Raw genomic sequence first — 18,963 nt, 5'->3', positions numbered from 1 at the left:
TATTCCCGAAGAACAGCCTAGTATTATCAATCACCTCATAATAATCTTAATCGACGCAGCGAAAAAAGATATTGCGGAATAGCAAACGATGAGACGAAGTGTTTGTGATTACTTTTATATCTTGCCTATCGGAGATATCAATCTCAAGCCAATTATTACAACTCGTACGATAGAAACAACAAGATCAGATCACACAACTACAAGAAAGTAGCATCGGTCTGGATTCACAATCCTAATGAAGTATTTAAGTCGTTAACCTGGTTTAGAAGAAGAAACCAAAGGTTAAAGGAGAATCGACTCTAGATTAGCACAACTAGTATCACACAGAAGGTGTGGGGATTAGGTTTCGCAGTTGCTGGAGTTCTCCCTTATATAGTCTTTCAAATCAGGGTTTGCAATCAATGTTAGCTTGGTAACAAAGCATTCAATATTCACCGTTAGATGAAAACCTGATTAGATTCAAGATAATATCTTTCAACCGTTAGATCGAAAACTAGCTTGTTACACACAAATGAAATGCAGGTTTCTAGGCTTGTGTAACCTTACCCAAACTTGTACATTTGTTGATTCAACAATAGTCAACCAAATGGTTAGCCATATGATCACTTTCATAGCAACCATATTCTTCTTCACCATAACTAGTTCAAGTGACTCAAATGAACTAGTTAGAGAGGTTTTCAATTGCAAGGAAATCTTATGTAACTACACAAGAAATAATCGAAGCAAAAATGATTTGATTCACTCGAATCAGTTCATGAACTATATAGCCACGGTTTGCAATTTGCATTCCTTAGTTTATATAAGAATAAGTTCACAAACATCGTTTTTAGATATAACCTACTCAAGTTCGCGGACTGGGTTCGCGGACTTAAGTTCCCGGACAGTGTTCACAAACTCCAGCAGTATTTCTCGGGTCGAGAACTTCCACCAGTTCGCGGACTGGGTTCGCGGACTTGGCTCACGCCACTATTCCAGTTCTCTTTATCAACAAAGTTCGCAAATTTCGGTTTAAGAAATAAGGACTTATACATCTATGTGTTTCCACAACAATGCTTATATCGTCCAATGATTATATTATCTAAACTCTCATTTCATTGAAATATTCTTAGAGGACGTTGATATTCTATAGTTGCTATTCACAAACTATTTTTCGTCAAAGTAAGCAATTTTCAAAGTGATTGAAACTTGTCATAACTTTCGTCACTAGGTAAAGATGAACTTGGCTAAAGCGAAAGCTTACCAACACATATTTCGAGAAATAGATACGCGAGATAAACTCGGCTCGAAATAGCAAAGGTGTATAATCTAAGTCTATATAGCAAAACGATTTTTGGCTCATGATAGGAGATAAATAGACTTTTGAGTGATAGATAAGTTTAAGTCTCCACATACTTTTTAGTCGATGAAGATCCACCGGTTCCTTGAGTAGTCCTTCGTCTTGTTTGATGATTGCCATGGAGTTCTTGAGCTGAATTACACTTTCTATCCTAGTACGAGACCTTAGCTATAGTAGACTAGAAATCAAGACTTATAGTTTTGATCACTAACATTGACAAACATGCTTGAGATAGCAACGCATGCGAGTTCGACCGAGCAACGCTCTAACAGAATATATGGCTTTACGTCGTATGTGCAACCAACTTCGACTTAGAGGTGAGACTGATAGAGAAGTCGCAGCTCAAGCTAAGAAGGAATGGAGAAAATTGAAAGGCTATGATTTCAACTTGGAAGCTCAATTCGCCATCATCAAGGACTTCTTAATACATCGAAAGGGATGTTATTAAAATCAACTTTGTAATGGGGATATATCAAGCATGTAATGAGTTTTATTGTGGTCTAGTTAATGAATATATTAGTAATTTTCAATCGTATTAAGAATTCATGTTGAAGCAAAATATTTCTCAACTTTCAAATCGAATTACGAATGGGAAATTTATGTAAACGCAACCGCAATGCAGACTCAGGTTATACTGGGAAGAATAACGTCCAGAAGTTCATAACTTCCCATCCGTTTTATGTGTTCACGGCTGGGAGTTCCTAATATCCCAACCGTTGTATATAATTTCGTCCGAGTCGACAAATTTACCCAGCCGTAACAACATAAACTTCCAGATTTTTTTTTCCAGATTTTTGACGGATTTGAATTGATAAAATTGATGTCGGGAGTTGATTATAAGGTTATCTTGACTTTTGTGATGAAGGGTTTCATCATTTTTCTTCAAAAATTTTCAAAAAAAATTCACCAAAATCACCATTTTTCCTTCTTCAAAACTCAAAAAAATCAAGTTTTGATTTGCAAAAAAATTAATGTTTTGATTAGTCTAATCAATTCACTAAGACTGATTAGTTAGCTTAATCAATTTAATTAGCACTAATCAAATTAAGAGTAGATTAGACATTACAAAAAAGGATAGGTAAGGGGTCCTATGGGTTGTTATTTCATGACCCATTAAGCCAAAAACCCACGATTTTTAAGCCCCAATAATAAGATTCTTTTATCTATGCTGCCCAAACCAACGCCAGCACGTACTTGATGACTCTAACAGTCTAATTGCATCCTAATTGTTGCAGGATTTTCCCATAAAAAAAATAAGATACACGAAATGAGTGTGTTTAATTCTTCAAAAAAATGATGTGATCCATGTACCTGCTTAAGCCCATACGTCGTCCTCCCACCATTTTTTTTAGTCTTTCAAAACTTTTGACTCGGTGAGTACATGTTTGGGAATATTTGATATTTTCAACAAAAGAAACCAATTAAAGAATACAGATTCCCGTTCTGAAAATCAAAGTATCAATCTCAGATGCATCTAATCCGTGAGTGGTACATTTATTGGTGATAGACTAGGACGTGTGGTTTATATTTTTCCTCGGTCAGACTCAAGTGTAGTAAACTTGTTTCATGTAATGTTGAAATTGGAGACACATACTCATCTGTAAGCAACCAACCGCAAAAACAGAAAAATTGTTGGATAAATATCTTCTTTACTTATGTCGTAACAATACATCTTAAATATTATAAGTAAAGAAGCATATGGGAAATAGGTGATGGCAACCACACTAATATCTGAGATGATAGGTGGATTCCTAATTTGGAAAACAATGTCTGTAGCTTTAAGACAACTGCTAACTTTCACTTAACACTTGTGAAAGATCTGATAAATCCAATCACTAAGAAGTGGAATTCAAATTTAATTCTTGCAATGTTTCCTGAACACATAGCTGAGAAGATCAATAATATTAGAATAGTTGGAGGAAAACCTGATACTCTAAGATGGCTCCTCACTAAGTCTGGTATCTTTACGGTTAAGTCAATGTACAATAAGCTTAATGAAAGAACTGTGAACCACTACAACTTAGGCCAACCAAACTCCTTTTGGAAAAAGTTATGGAATCTAGATATGTCTGAAAGAATTAAAAATTTTGCATGGAAATGTTTACAAAATGCACTTTCCACAAATTTGAAACTGTCCAAATTTATGGAGGATAAACATTCAAATTGTTCCTTTGGCTGTAATGAAGCTGAAACCATAGAACACCTTCTAATTTTCTGTCCTTTTGCCAAGCCAGTCTGGGCTACAGAGCCAAGTCCCGTTGAGCCTTGTTTTGACAGATCCACAACTTTTTTGGATATTTGCAAAGAATGGCTAGGAAAAACGAACCCAACTATTCATATAGAACTAATATTGACTAAAGCTTGGTTTATATGGAAAGAAAGATGTAACAGAGTTTTTGAAAACACTCAGCAATCTAGTGCTCAAGTAGGTCTAGAAATTCAAAGATTTCTAGAATTCTGGTTTAAGGGAAATACTTCAACTAAGCAGGCCTCAAATGACAAACTAACGATTCCTACTTGGTATCCCCCTAAGAAAGTACAACTGAAACTCAATATAGATGCAGCATGGAATTCTGCGAATATGTATGCAGGTTTCTCTTTAATTCTAAGGAATGATGCAGGAGACTTTGCGCAAGGCAGAGCAGGACCACTCACAACGTCTACCTCTGAAGAAGCGGAAGCAATAGGACTGTTGCAGGGAGCTAAATGGGCAGTTGAACAAGGATTGTCCAATTTTTTGGTGGAAGGTGATTGCAAAAATCTCATTGATTATCTGAACGGGAGAGAGTATCAAATTGAATGGCAGAATCAAGCCATCATGGAAGAAGTTAAAAGAGAATTTAAACTCTGTTAAAATTTTTTAGGCTTTTATTTTATTCCTAGAACTGCAAACAATGTGGCAGATATATTGGCCAAGGAAGCCAAATATTTTAGACATATCATCAATTGGAGGAATGAGCCTCCTTCTTGTATTAGCTATGCTCTAGAAGTAGATAAATCAAATGTTAGGGTAGAAACTACCAGCCCAACATTAGATGGCTATACACATTTTGATGTAAGGGTTACTAACTCCCAAAGTTAGTCTTTTGAATACATTCAACTTACAAAAAATAAAAAAAATTATATCTGAAAAAGTGGGGGTACAACAGCCACACCTAATAATTCGATTAGCAATCTGTATGGACAAACTCCAATATACTTTCTAGAGAATCAACTAGACAGTCAGACTCAATCTAGATAAAAAGTATATCAAAGAGTTTATATCTCAATCTCTCGATTTGATCCTTACTCAAGCAAATAGAAATCTGCGAGTCTTTATCAAAGAGAGATAACTTAGATGGTACCAAAGACCAATATCCAAGTGTCAATCAATTTAAATCAACAACCAAAAGGTTGGATATTCTAATTGATTGAACAATGCGCGACCTGTGATATTTCAATTATATAAAAAAATATAATGCGGAATAAAAATAACACAGATATCAGAATTTTGTTAACGAGGAAACCGCAAATGCAGAAAAACCCCGGGACCTAGTCCAGATTGAACACACACTGTATTAAGACGCTACAGACACTAGCCCACTCCAATATATCTTACACTTATCCAAGGTACAGTTATGCTCCTACGCCTCTGATCCCAGCAGGATGCTACGTACTTGATTCCCTTAGATGATCTCACCCACAACTAAGAGTTGCTACGACCCAAAGTCGAAGACTTTAATAAACAAATCTGTATCACACATAAAAGTCTGCGGTAATAGATAAATCCGTCTCCCACGAATATACCTACGAGTTTTGTTCCGTCTTTTGAACCAATTGATAAACCAGACTTATATTCCCGAAGAACAACCTAGTATAATCAATCACCTCACAATAATCTTAATGGACGCAGCAAAAAAAGATATTGTGGAATCACAAACGATGAGACGTAGTGTTTGTGATTACTTTTTTTATCTTGCCTATCGGAGATAAAAATCTGAAGTCAATTATTACATTTGTACTCGTAACGATAGAAACAACAAGATCATATTACACAACTACAAGAAAAGTAGTATCAGTATGGCTTCACAATCCCAATGAAGTCTTTAAGTCGTTAACCTGGTTTTAGAAGAAGAAACCAAAGGTTAAAGGAGAATCGACTATAGATATGCAACTAGTATCACACGTAAGGTGTGGGGATTAGGTTTCCCAGTTGCTAGAGTTCTCCCTTATATAGTCTTTCAAATTAGGGTTTGCAATGAATGTTAGCTTGGTAACAAAGAATTCAATATTCACCGTTAGATGAAAACCTGATTAGATTCAAGCTAATATTTCTCAACCGTTGGATCGAAAACTTAGCTTGTTACACACAAATGAAATGTCCAATTTTGGGTTAGCCATATGATTACTTAACATTAACATTTGTTGGTTCAACAATAGCTAAACAAATGGTTAGCCATATGATTACTTTCATATCCACCATATTCTTATTCACCACAACTAGTCCAAATGACTCAAATGAACTAGTTAGATAGTTGTTCAATTGCTTAGATCTTATGTAACTACACAAGACACAATCGAAGCATAAACGGTTTGATTCACTCGAATCGGTTCATGAGCTTTGTAGCCATGGTTTGCAAAAGCATTCCTTAGTTTATATAAACATGAGTTCAAGAACAGGTTTTAGATATAACCTGCTCAAGTTCGCGGACTGGGTTCGCGGACTTAATCTCATGGAAGGAGTTCACAAACTCTAGCATAAATTCTCGGGTCGAGTACTTCCGACGGTTCGCGGACAGAGTTCGCGGACTTGGCTCACGCCACATTCCGTTTCTCTTGATCAACAAAGTTCGCAAACTTTGGTTCAAGGAATAAGGACTTATATATATATATATATGTGTTTCCACAACAATGCTTATATCCCAGCAATGGTTATGTAAACCAAACTCTCATTTCAATCATTCAAACATTCTCAGAGAAAGTTATATAGTTGTTATCCACAGACCATTTTTCGTCAGAACAATTTCCAAAATGATTGAAACATAATATGACTTTCGTCACTAGGTAAAGATGAATTTGGATAAAGTGAAAGCTTACCAACATATATTTCGAGAAATAGATAGGCGAGCTAAACGCATCTCGAAATAGAAAATGTGTATAATGAAAGTCTATGTATCAAAACGACTTTTGTCTCAAGAGTATGAGATAGAGTAGATAGACTTTTGAGTGACAGATAATTTCAAGTCTCCACATACCTTTTAGTCGATGAAGATCCACCAGTTCCTTGAGTAGTCCTTCGTCTTGTATGATGATTGCCATGGAGTCTTGAGCTCAACTACACTTTCTATCCTATTCCTAGGCCTTTAGCTATGTAGGCTAGAAATCAAGACTTATAGTTTTGATCACTAACATTGACAGATATGCTTGAGATAGCAACGCATGCGAGTTCGACCGGGAAATGCTCTAACAATCTCCCCCTTTGTCAATTTTAGTGGCAAAACTATTAATACATATGGAATATAAAAAATAAATAAATAAACTTTTGTAGCTCCTATTCCACAAGCCTAATCTTCAACATTACTCGAAATCTTCGTCACTTCCGAGTACTCCAATGATCCCAAAGGTTGTAAGTTTAGTATCATCGTTGTTGAAAATCCGTAGCTATAACAACAAGAAAATAAAGTTCTCAATCATTGTTATACAGTGTTATAGTATCATTACACAACGTCAAAGTCCAATTGTATCACAACTTCAACAACAATACTATGGTGATATGTATCACTCCCCTTTAGTCAATACTCCATCTCACATGGAAACCACTCCCCCTTACATAATGATCCGAAAACCATATGTATTTGTAATGTGAACTACATATTAATTCTCCCCCTTTTTGTCAATAAGATTGGCAAAGGTACAAGAACGGGATCCTAATGAATTTCCGAAAGAGACATTTCTTGACCAAAAGAAAGTAAATATCAACTTGTTCTTTAGATGCAATCATAAAGCAGAAGCTAAATGCATTCATCAAGGAGTTTAAAGATACAAGATAACCCCTGTAATATTCCACAGCCGCCTTCCCCATAAATATTTGGCAATTAAGTTCAAAAAGAACTCTCCCCCATTAAATGTCATTCCGAAAGAACAACAAGATCGACCTTAATTTCGAAAGAAAAGAAGGATTTCTTTAGACATAACAAATCACATACAAGTATGAATTTGAATCCAAAATACTTAATTAAATTAACCACAAGAGAACCCATGATTAATTTAGTCGAAAGTGCTCAAACATAAGTGTACTTATGGAGACTCAAAAATATACAATTAGATTAATCACAAGAGAAACCATAATTAATCTAATCGAAATACACAACCAAACTAATCACAAAAGTAATCAATTTAATTGGTCATGCTCGACATAAGAAAACTTACGGAGCAACAACTAAATAACCAAACAAGATGATTAATTTAGTTGAAAATGCTCGACATAAAGTACCTCACGGAACAACAACATAGCTAATCAAAAGTAATCAACTTGGTTGTTTCGATGCTCAACATTAGTCACTTTATGGAGCCTCACAGTAATACATAAAATATGGATTAGGGAAGATCAATTACTGCGGAATATATACAAGGATTCATTCTATTCTCCATCACTATTCGCATAACGACATTCAATAGACATAATCCTTGAAAACATAAGATTTTAACCTATCTTCCATCAATAATTGACAATATAGGCTTAACTTTTGTATTTGTCAAAAGTCTATTCATTCTTTTATCAACATATGAATATCGACATACGAAAGACTTTACTTTTGACAAGATATGGGATAAACAAGGTTCACGGACATAAACACACAAATCCCCTAAACAATTGAAATATATAAAATCATAAAGATTAATACTGTAAAAATCATCTTCCAAACAAATTTAGAATTTAAACCAATAAATCTAAAAGACAAGAAGATGAAAACGTTGGACATAGCTATGTGTAATCACAATAGTGGCTATTCCAAACTCTAGTTATTCTTCTAATAAAAACAAAAAATAGAAGATTTACTAGGCAAATAAGAAGGAAATCAGCAAGATAGGGAATAAAAGCAGACTCCAGTGCGATGGCCGAACACGAACTAAGGTCAAATAGACGGTTCAGGATCCTCACGAGTCTTGACGTCTTTGAGCTTGTGATTAGCAGCATCCATTGCATCTCCAGAGAAGAGATTCTCTTTGTGAAGATCATTGATGTGAGATTTTACGAGACCATGGTCAGTTGAAACCTTTTTCAAATCAGTTTTCAACACATCAAGACTTTTCAGAGTATCAACGAGTTGCATTTTTGCTTCCTCAAAATACTTAAGAAAGTCATGGACCACTTCAGCAGAAATCATATCATATTTCTCAACATTCTCATGAGTATATGCATAGTAACACGAGGCATTGGGATGATTTTTAATCTACAAGTGTTCTTTTCTTCCTCCCTTCAGATTCAAAACCAATACCTTTATCAAGAAAGCCTTTAGCAAAACTACACGATTGTGAAGAGGACGACATTCTTGATAAACCAAAATAACCTAGAGTACGCAAACGTGACTCATATGTTTGGTATTTATATGGTTTCTTACGGAAGGAGACCTTTAGGGTTTGCAAACCGTTGACTCGTGATGGTAACCCGTGTACACATACGAATACAACCTGGCTCAAAAAGAAAAAGAAAAAAACAACAAAAGAACTTTTGCTACATGAGAATTCATAAATTGCTCAATAAATTCCTTACCATGGGAGTAATTTAGAGCACAAGTGTAGTAGTCCACAACGTTAAAAGAGAAAAACTATACTAGACACACAAATACTTTATAGGCATTATTGTCTGCAGACACTAGTTTAGCTATAGATGATAAGAGAATATCTCAACTAAGCAGAAGTATGAGCTCTGAGCTCATTAAAAGAACTGTGTTTATGATCGAGTCTCTTTTTCCTTCTGAATCTAATAGGAGATCCCTTTTTGTGTGAGAAATTATCATAAAACTTACTGTCATCATAATACGAGACATAGTTAGAGTTCTTACCAGAAGAATTTTGACTTGAGGAGGGTGACAACCTGTCGACAATTTATTTATATCCCTCAATTATCTCCATCAAGTTATTTCTCACATCATCAATTTTTATTCTTTCTTCTGTAATTTCATTCATATCAAAGGAAACGTGGTTTCCAGAGAAATCGACTTGATCTTTCTTTAGACGGTTCTTGTTAAGACTTCTATTATGCTTTAGAGCATTTGAGGAACTCATGGAACTGACCTTCCTGGTAACATACACAGGGTAAGTATGAAAACCAACTGGTTTAGACATACGAAAGTCAGTTACACCTTTGAGAATTAAGTTTAAGGTGTGTTGAAGTTGAAACAAGGAGGTTTTATTCAACCTAGAGTTTCTCTTTTGTTTACCAGATCCTTTTGCATCGCAAAAGAGGCATACTTTCTGATCACAAAAGTGATTAGACAAAGTAGTCTTAACAACCTCGTTAGGAGATTTCTTTCTTCCATGTGATGTGGAATGTCCTTGATCAATGGGAAATCCAGACACATTCTTTGCAACAGGAAGGGATTCCAATTTTACTTCTGGAGCTGGAACGTTTTCAGGCGTAGCAGAAGTACTTGGTATATTAGACTGCTTAGAGCATCCTTGAATAGAGAGTTTACTCAAGCGATTTTCAATTTCCAAAGTATCCTTTTTGAGGCTAGCCTCAAAAGTCATACGCGAAGAATGATCTTCAGTATTTTCTTTGAATTTGCAGTCTCTAATTACACCAAGCAGAACATCGACATGATGTTTTAACCGATTAAATATGTCAGCGTGGATTCTAGCAAGATTTAGAATCAAGACACTCTCTTCAGCTGTTTCCCGTTCATTTAGAGAGATAGACTCTTTTGAAGGGTAATCGGAAATACTCATGTCGGAGCCTGTCTGTCTTGTTGGAACACATGGTTCGTCTATATTCGAGATTGAAGAATCTTTCTCTTTAATATAATTAGACAAGACAGAGCCTTTATTTCCGGTGACGCGTTTATCAGAGATACTATCGTCCATCCTCAGATCGCTACAAACACAGTCTTGTAAGGTCTTAAACGTGTTTGCCTGCTCTGATACCAATTTATAAAGCGGGGGTACAACAACCACACCCAATAATTCGATTAGCAATCTGTATGGAAAAACTCCAATATACTTTCTAGAGAATCAACTAGACAGTCAGACTCAATCTAGATAAAAAGTATATCAAAGAGTTTATATCTCAATCTCTCGATTTGATCTTTACTCAAGCAAATAGAAATCTGCGAGTCTTTATCAAAGAGAGAAAATTTGGATGGCACCAAAGACCAATATCCAAGTGTCAATCAATTTAAATCAACAACCAAAAGGTCGGATATTCTAATTGATTGAACAACGCACAACCTGTGATATTTCAATTATATAAATAAATATAATGCGGAAAAGAAATACCACAGACACTAGAATTTTGTTAACGAGGAAACCGCAAATGAAGGAAACCCCGGGACCTAGTCCAGATTGAACACACATTGTATTAAGCCGCTACACACACTAGCCTACTCCAAACTAACTTCGGTCTAGATTGTAGTTGAACCCCAATCAATCTCACACTGATCCAAGGTACAGTTATGCTCTTATGCCTCTGATCCCAGCAGGATGCTACGTACTTGATTCCGTTAGCTGATCTCACCCAGAACTAAGAGTCGCTACGACCCAAATTCGAAGACTTTAATAAACAAATCTGTATCACACAGAAAAGTCTATGGTAATAGATAAATCCGTCTCCCACGAATATACCTACGAGTTTTGTTCCGTCTTTTGATAAATCAAGGTGAACAGGAACCAATTGGTAATCGGACTTATATTCCCGAAGAACAGCCTAGGATTATCAATCACCTCACAATAATCTTAATCGACGCAGTGAAAAAAGATATTGTGGATTCACAAACGATGAGACGAAGTGTTTGTGATTACTTTTCTATCTAGCCTATCGGAGATATAAATCTCAAGTCAATTATTACAATTGTACTCGTAACGATAGAAACAACAAGATCAGATCACACAACTACAAGAAAAGTAGTATCGGTCTGGCTTCACAATCCCAATGAAGTCTTTAAGTCGTTAACCTGGTTTTATTAGAAGAAACCAAAGGTTACAGGAGAATTGACTCTAGCTATGCAACTAGTATCACACGTAAGGTGTGGGGATTAGGTTTCCCAGTTTCTAGAGTTCTCCCTTATATAGTCTTTCAAATCAGGGTTTGCAATCAATGTTAGCTTGGTAACAAAGCATTCAATATTCACTGTTAGATGAAAACCTAATTAGATTCAAGCTAATATTTCTCAACCGTTGGATCGAAAACTTAGCTTGTGACACACAAATGAAATTTCCAATTTTGGGTTTACGAACCGTTCCCAAACATTAACATTTGTTGGTTCAACAATAGTTAACCAAATGGTTAGTCATATGATTACTTTCATATCCACCATATTCTTATTCATCATAAGTAGTCCAAATAACTCAAATGAACTAGTTAGAGAGTTGTTCAATTGCTTAGATCTTATATAACTAAACAAGACACAATCGAAGCAAAAACGGTTTGATTCACTCGAATCGGTTCATGAAATTTATAACCATGGTTTGAAAAAGCATTCCTTAGTTTATATAAACATGAGTTCAAGAAGGAGTTCACAAACTCCAGCAGAAATTCTCGGGTCGAGAACTTCCGCCGGTTCGCGGACTTGGCTCACGCCACATTCCGTTTCTCTTGATCAACAAAGTTCGCAAACTTTGGTTCAAGGAATAAGGACTTATATATATATGTGTTTCCACAAAAATGCTTATATCCCACCAATGGTTATGTAAACTAAACTCTCATTTCAATCATTGGAACATTCTCAGAGGACGTTATATACCCGTTATTCACAGACCATTTTTCGTCAGAGAAATTTCCAAAGTGATTGAAACATAATATGACTTTCGTCACTAGGTAAAGATGAATTTGGATAAAGCGAAAGCCTACCAACACATATTTCGAGAAATAGATAGGTGAGTTAAACTCGGATCGAAATAGCAAATGTGTATAATGAAAGTCTCTATATCAAAACGACTTTTGTTTGAAGAGTAGGAGATAGAGTAGATAGACTTTTGAGTGACAGATAAGTTCAAGTCTCCACATACCTTTTAGTCGATGGAGATCCACCAGTTCCTTGAGTAGTCCTTCGTCTTGTATGATGATTTCCATGGAGTCTTGAGCTCAAATACACTTTCTATCCTTGTCTGAGACCTTTCGCTATGTAGGCTAGAAATCAAGACTTATAGTTTTGATCAGTAGCATTGAAAAACATGCTTGAGATAGCAACGCATGCGAGTTCGACCGAGCAATGCTCTAACAATATCCACCAGTTCGTTACAACCCTTTCTAACAATGGTCTTCTTTATGTATTACGTTATGTAAAATCAACATTAAAACAAGAAAAAAGAATATAGAAACGTTCTGTAAAATCAACATTAAAACTAGAAAAAAGAATATAGAAATAAATAGTCAATTTAAACAGAATTTTAAAAAACTTACTAGGGTGTATTGAGGCGAGCAATCTCTTTATTTTAAGACATTTAATGCCTTGCACTTAATGTTGTTACAGTGTATGTCATATGTCTTCAACATTCAACAATACCTTTGGTTTTCTTCGCAACACTTTGAGGAGCACCAAACATCGAACGCGAATAAATGCAACACAAATCTTCTTTTAAATCTTGAAGATAATTATGCAAACTATAAAATTTCTAGTACTAGTTTGTGGGTCTAAACAACACTCATGCAATAGAGAGTGAGTGGGTTATATAGATGCAAGGTGAGTACTTTTGGAGAAATCTTTTCGTGAAGAGTCGCATCTTTTCATGGAGAGTCACATCCCTTTTCCCAAAGGATTCAAACTCTAACCGAAAGGGTTTATATGAATAGACACAACATTTCACAGTTTGATTGTAACTAACTTAATTTTTATTCAAATTTCCAAAAATATCCCATATTGAATTGAAATGCACGCAAACCTAATGTAGACACTAGAAAGAGTTTGTGCGCAAAACATAAGTGCATCGGAAAAGATATATTTTGGATTTGAATCTTCCGTAATGAATACCTACCGGGTTTACTAGTTGCTCAGTGAATGCAATGTCTTGAACCACTCAAATTTATGAGGCAAACCCATGCAATATATATCACACAGATGTTTTCTTACATATTTGGTTCTCGGTTGTGTTCATTTCGGCCTTGAACGATGCTGATTTTCCATGTGCACTCTAGAGTAACTTAGCCTTATATTTACCGTGGAAGCAACACCACTTCTCGCTAATATAGATGATTTCCTATTTCAAAGTATCCTGCCATACTTTTCTTAGTCAAAATAAGCCGTAGGAATCATTAAGAGACATTCTCAACCTCTGACTTGACAGGCAATACTGTTTCACCATAGAAATGGGTAAGAGAGTAATCTCTCACAGTGTTTTTGGTGAGTATACATTTACAACTTGGTTGTCCCTTTTGAACTTTGATAACAATGGGATATCCAATCTCTAAGTTGAGTTTCTGCTGTAAATACTACTATATTAGTAGGCAATAATCCCATTTCCCCTGATGATGAAATTATAGGCTCTCTAGAATTCCCATCGATTTGCTTGCTTGATTCCATTCACATACACTATTTCTCTTAGATGCGCGCACTTGAGAGAAATTTCCTTATCGTACTTCGTCATCGATTTATTTATCGAGGCGTATCATAATATCTCAAACTATGTGTTTCCCCCTATAATCATATTGTTAGATCGGAACAATATGTCTATTTTCCATGCGTAAGGAATCATTCTACTTTTTATCCGACTTTGAGTCTAAAGCTCCGGAGCGATGGTTGATTCCGGTACAACATTTATTTGGATGATTTCCATGCTAGCGTATTTTTTATACAAACACATAGTTTTTATGTATGACTTTATTAAATCATCTATATTCAAGATTCTATTTACATATCCATTCAACATTTTTATTAATTGATATGTATCAAAAACTAAATCATGTAATTTTTCCTCTTGAATGCTAGATACCAGTTCAAATTTCAAAAATAAATTGACCATTTGCAAGTGCATCAGATGCCTTAACCTGATTCCGACCAAAAATTTTAGCCCGCCCACATTCCTAGAAGACTGATCATTTATCTTTTAAATAATCAATAAAATTGACATCTTTTGGAGTAACAATTAGGTTAAAGCAAGAGATAGAGAAGGAGAAGAACTTGGTATTGATAAAGAGGTATCAATCTATTACATATATATAATGTTATCTTATATACAGGAAAGGGAAGACCTATTCATCTGATGGACCACACATTCATGGGCCACATGCCCTATAACACTCCCCCTTGTGTGGTTCAATAACAAAGCTTTATACATAGTGCTTCACATATAGTGCTTTAAAAGTAGTTCTTCAAATTTCGTTCTCTCCTTGATGACTTGTGCCGAAATCAATTGCCTTACTAAAATTTTGACAAGGAAAAACCCAGTAGGATAAAACCTTGGTACAACTCTTCACATGTTGTCTCTTACTTTACATGTAGTTCATCACATGCAATACGATCTTTACAGATCGATGAGTCTAAGTTAATTGCCTCGTTAAAACTTCGCCAGGGAAACCCAGAGGTACAAAACCTGAACTAAAGAAAAAGAGTACAATATTAAGCAAACTTAGAACATAGTTGGACTCGAACATGTTACCTCATTAAAACCTTGACAAGGAAAACCCATTGGGACAAAGCCTTGACGAAGGGAAAAGAGTACAACGTGAGATGCAAGTAAAGGTGACCCGTCCCGATGATCACTTTGCTCTGTTGAAGTTGACTAGTTTCTTCACAGCTCCTAATGTAGAAAATGCTCATCGGAAAGGAAATAGCCTTAGGTAGGAAATTACTTCTCGGTGTTTTGTTGTTGTCTCATTAAAAACCTTGCCGAGAAACAAAACCCTATGAGATAAAGTAACCTCGGTGAAGGAAAAGAATTCAACACACCATTAAATGCTCCCCCTGATGTCAGACAATTTTCATTAGTCTAATGCAGTCAAAAGGAGTTTATCACACTTTAATTTGGTGACTTGGATGTTTATAGAACCATGTTGTCGATTCTGGAAGTTACGTTGCTTAACGGACTATCGTGTTTCATTTCTTTGATTCAGATATTTTCAATAATATCAACGCGATCTTTATGTCTTCAACGTTCAACATACTTGATGCTTTCAGTATTGTCTCGCTAAAAATCTTGTCGAGTAACAAAACCCTTTGGGAAAAACTATTCTCGATCGAAGGGAAAAAGAGTACAACACAGCTTCAATTTCGAAGTAAATTATGTCGACATCATATCCTTGGATCCTCCCCCTGATGTCGGCATCTCCCCCTGATTACTTTCAGGGTTGTTCCAGACTGTTCCTTTAGTCATGTACTTTTCGAAACTGAATATCGGTAATGACCTAGAAAATAGTCTACCGTATCTCCCCCTGATTACTTTCGTTGGGGAAGAGGTTATTGTTCCTTCATAATTAACAACTTTTGGATTGCACTTTCATTAGCATTCCTTTTAATGTCTTTGTAGGGATAACACAAATCTATGTCAATGGTTACTTTTAAGTACATGATTACGTTCACTGTACCATTCCAGTGACGAAAAAGAGGCAGGGAAAGAAAATGATTTCATTCATAAGAGTTCACTATACCATTCCAATGATGTTGCGTTGGCGCGGAGCTATATCTAGCTAACATGTTCCCTGAGGATGTAAAATTTAGTCGAGTACATTATTATATTAAGTACAACAATGCGTCTATTGTACTTAAATATTGGAATTTCATCTCCCAACACATCTTCGTCATATTCCTTTGGACGAAATGGTCATTTGAACCTCGACTAATCATGGGAGTGCTATCAGGATGCATGTCTTTGTTAAATTGCCTGAAAACTTTAGATATATGCAAACTGGTGGAGTAATATACCACAAGCTCAGTATTCGATCGAGCTTTCCCTAGACTTTTCATCTCAAATTCGGATTTTAAATAGATTTTAAGGTCTCTTATTACTTCAAGAGTACACATCATGTCTGTACCATCAACATAAATAGCTATAATTCTGAATCACGAACTTATTTAATACGCATGGCACGAAACCTTACTTGTTTATCCCTTCCCAATCAAATAGTCACTTAGACGGGTATACCACATCCGCCTGATTGTTTAAATCAATAAGTGAGTGTTCCAGTGTAACTGCAAACACACTCTGTGGTTTAGAGTCATTCGGTTGGGAAGCAAAAGGCCATCATGCACTTTTGCAAATATCTTCTATCTCTTGATTCTTCCAGAGATACATAATAACCACATAAAATATGTTGCATTTCAAGTCCTTTTGAAATTACCAAGCTAAATAAGTAGAGGAACGATATAACGTTCATTACAAGGGAACAATTCCAGGGCTTTGTGAGAAACCTCGCGCCACAAGGCGAGTCTTTGTAATTAAAGACTACTTTCTTCTCATTATGCTTTATGACAAATTAATTATGTATGTCCAATAGGATTTACACTTGGTTGGTTAGCACTACCACACCAAATACCTGTATATTTGTCAAAGAACCGAGTTCTACCTGGATTATATAGGCCAAATACGCTCTTCGTTGAAATTAAGCAACAAGGAGCTTGGTTCGATCTCGTCTTGCTTTATTTCCTTAAGCAAATGTATATGAAATTAATCATCTATATGATCGCATGATCTTTCCAGTTACTCATGCGCATTCTCATAATCCACTTGGGATGTCATTGTTCTCTGGAATCATTAAACTTTGGAGCGTCCCCCAGTTTGATTGATGGACATATTCAAAGACAATCTTATGAGATGATTTTTGATGATATAAATAATTTGTTCCTTACTCACCTACTTCCTTTCTAGGTGAGCATTGATTGAACCTGGTGGTCTCTCCATCTTCCTTTATGGAGTCACGGCCTCAACTACACTTCCACCAAGTGTAGTTGCAATATCTTAGTCTATGGTGTACCCCATACTGAGGGTTTCTAACCTTGCAGGAATTTTTGCAGCTGGTATGTGTGATCTTGTCACTTTAGCGATATCAGTGTACATTCTGAAAATCGATTATTCTTTGTCACTTCACATTTACATTTGTGGAGTACAAGAATCAATATGATATACAATGGGAACACACCACGATAATTCCGGTCGTTCCCCTAGAAAATACTTTTTCTTATCTCCCCCTAACGACGGGAAGATTGTCTCAATAAAGTGATAACCCGCAAATCTAGCGGTAAAAGACCTCCTGCCAAAAGGTTTAAAATGCGGATAATTGTTGGGAACTCATATCCAACATAACTACTTAACAGTTTTGAAGACCCATCATAGTACAATGTGGAATCATTATGGCACATGTATAGTACAACCAAAAATGCGTAAGAACACGAATGTCAGGCTTAAATCCAGTTACCAACTGGTACGCAAAAAAAAAGGTTGATTAATATTGGGGTCTAAAAACGAATTAAGTAAAGATGCGCATAATATTGCATATCCCCAAAGCAATAAAAGGTAGGTTAGTACGCATTCCCTATTCCTTAGGCACCATCTGTAACCTTTGATGGTAGCCTCTGCGAGACCATTGGGTATAAGATGCTCTATATTGATCTTATTAAACATGCAATATTCATCAAGACCCTTTGATGTAAATTCTCTAGCATTAACAAGGGTGGTGAGACTTTGCACTTTGCATTGTGTAATATGTGCTAGGAGTTTTCAAACGCAAATTTCTTGGGAACTATAACTAGTCCAAAATGTCAAAACATTCACCAGATCCATCAGTCACTTTAATGGTCCGCATTCTGCATGAATATTTTTCTAAATTTCACCTTGTTATCTTTGTAATATGAATTATTTACCATTTGCATCTTAGGATGGTCTCGATCCTGTTTTACTGAAGACTTTGTAAAATGATTGATATGCTCTCTTACTTAAAAGCATAACGGGAGGGAGGAGGGGGTTGTGCATCTAGTACTTTAGAAAACACTTATTCGGAGATATGTCGTTACTTCACATTCTGTCAATCTTTATCCTGTTTTTTTTCACTCAATTAAAGTGATGTTCACAGGAGTCCTTTCAAAACGATCATCATGTCACAACCAAAGTTGCTTTATGGTTATGCCCAAATCTTGTATGAGTCAACTCCCAACATTTCATCATCAGAGTCAATATGGATTCAATAATCCAAATACTATAGTGATTTACATTTCACTAGATTGACTCAATAGTTTCTCTAAAATATATTTCCTTCCAAATATATTACAGACTATAAAAGATGCAATCAATTACATTCTCAACACTGTGAGGTTCCACATGATATCCATTTGCATGGGTTTCTTTGGAATTTAACAAGGTGTGATTATTTATCGGTACATGTAGAGATTTTGTGACGTCTTTGTTCTATCTCGAAAACAAATTTTGAGTAGTGCTGCTCTCGATGATCCAATCCTCGTAGTCACATTAAGGAAATAGTTCAACAACTAGTTTAAATTCCTTAA

The sequence above is a fragment of the Papaver somniferum genome, chromosome 9, assembly GCF_003573695.1.
Source record: "Papaver somniferum cultivar HN1 chromosome 9, ASM357369v1, whole genome shotgun sequence".
NCBI classification, from domain to species: Eukaryota; Viridiplantae; Streptophyta; class Magnoliopsida; order Ranunculales; family Papaveraceae; genus Papaver; species Papaver somniferum.
This window is presented reverse-complemented; position numbering follows the sequence as displayed.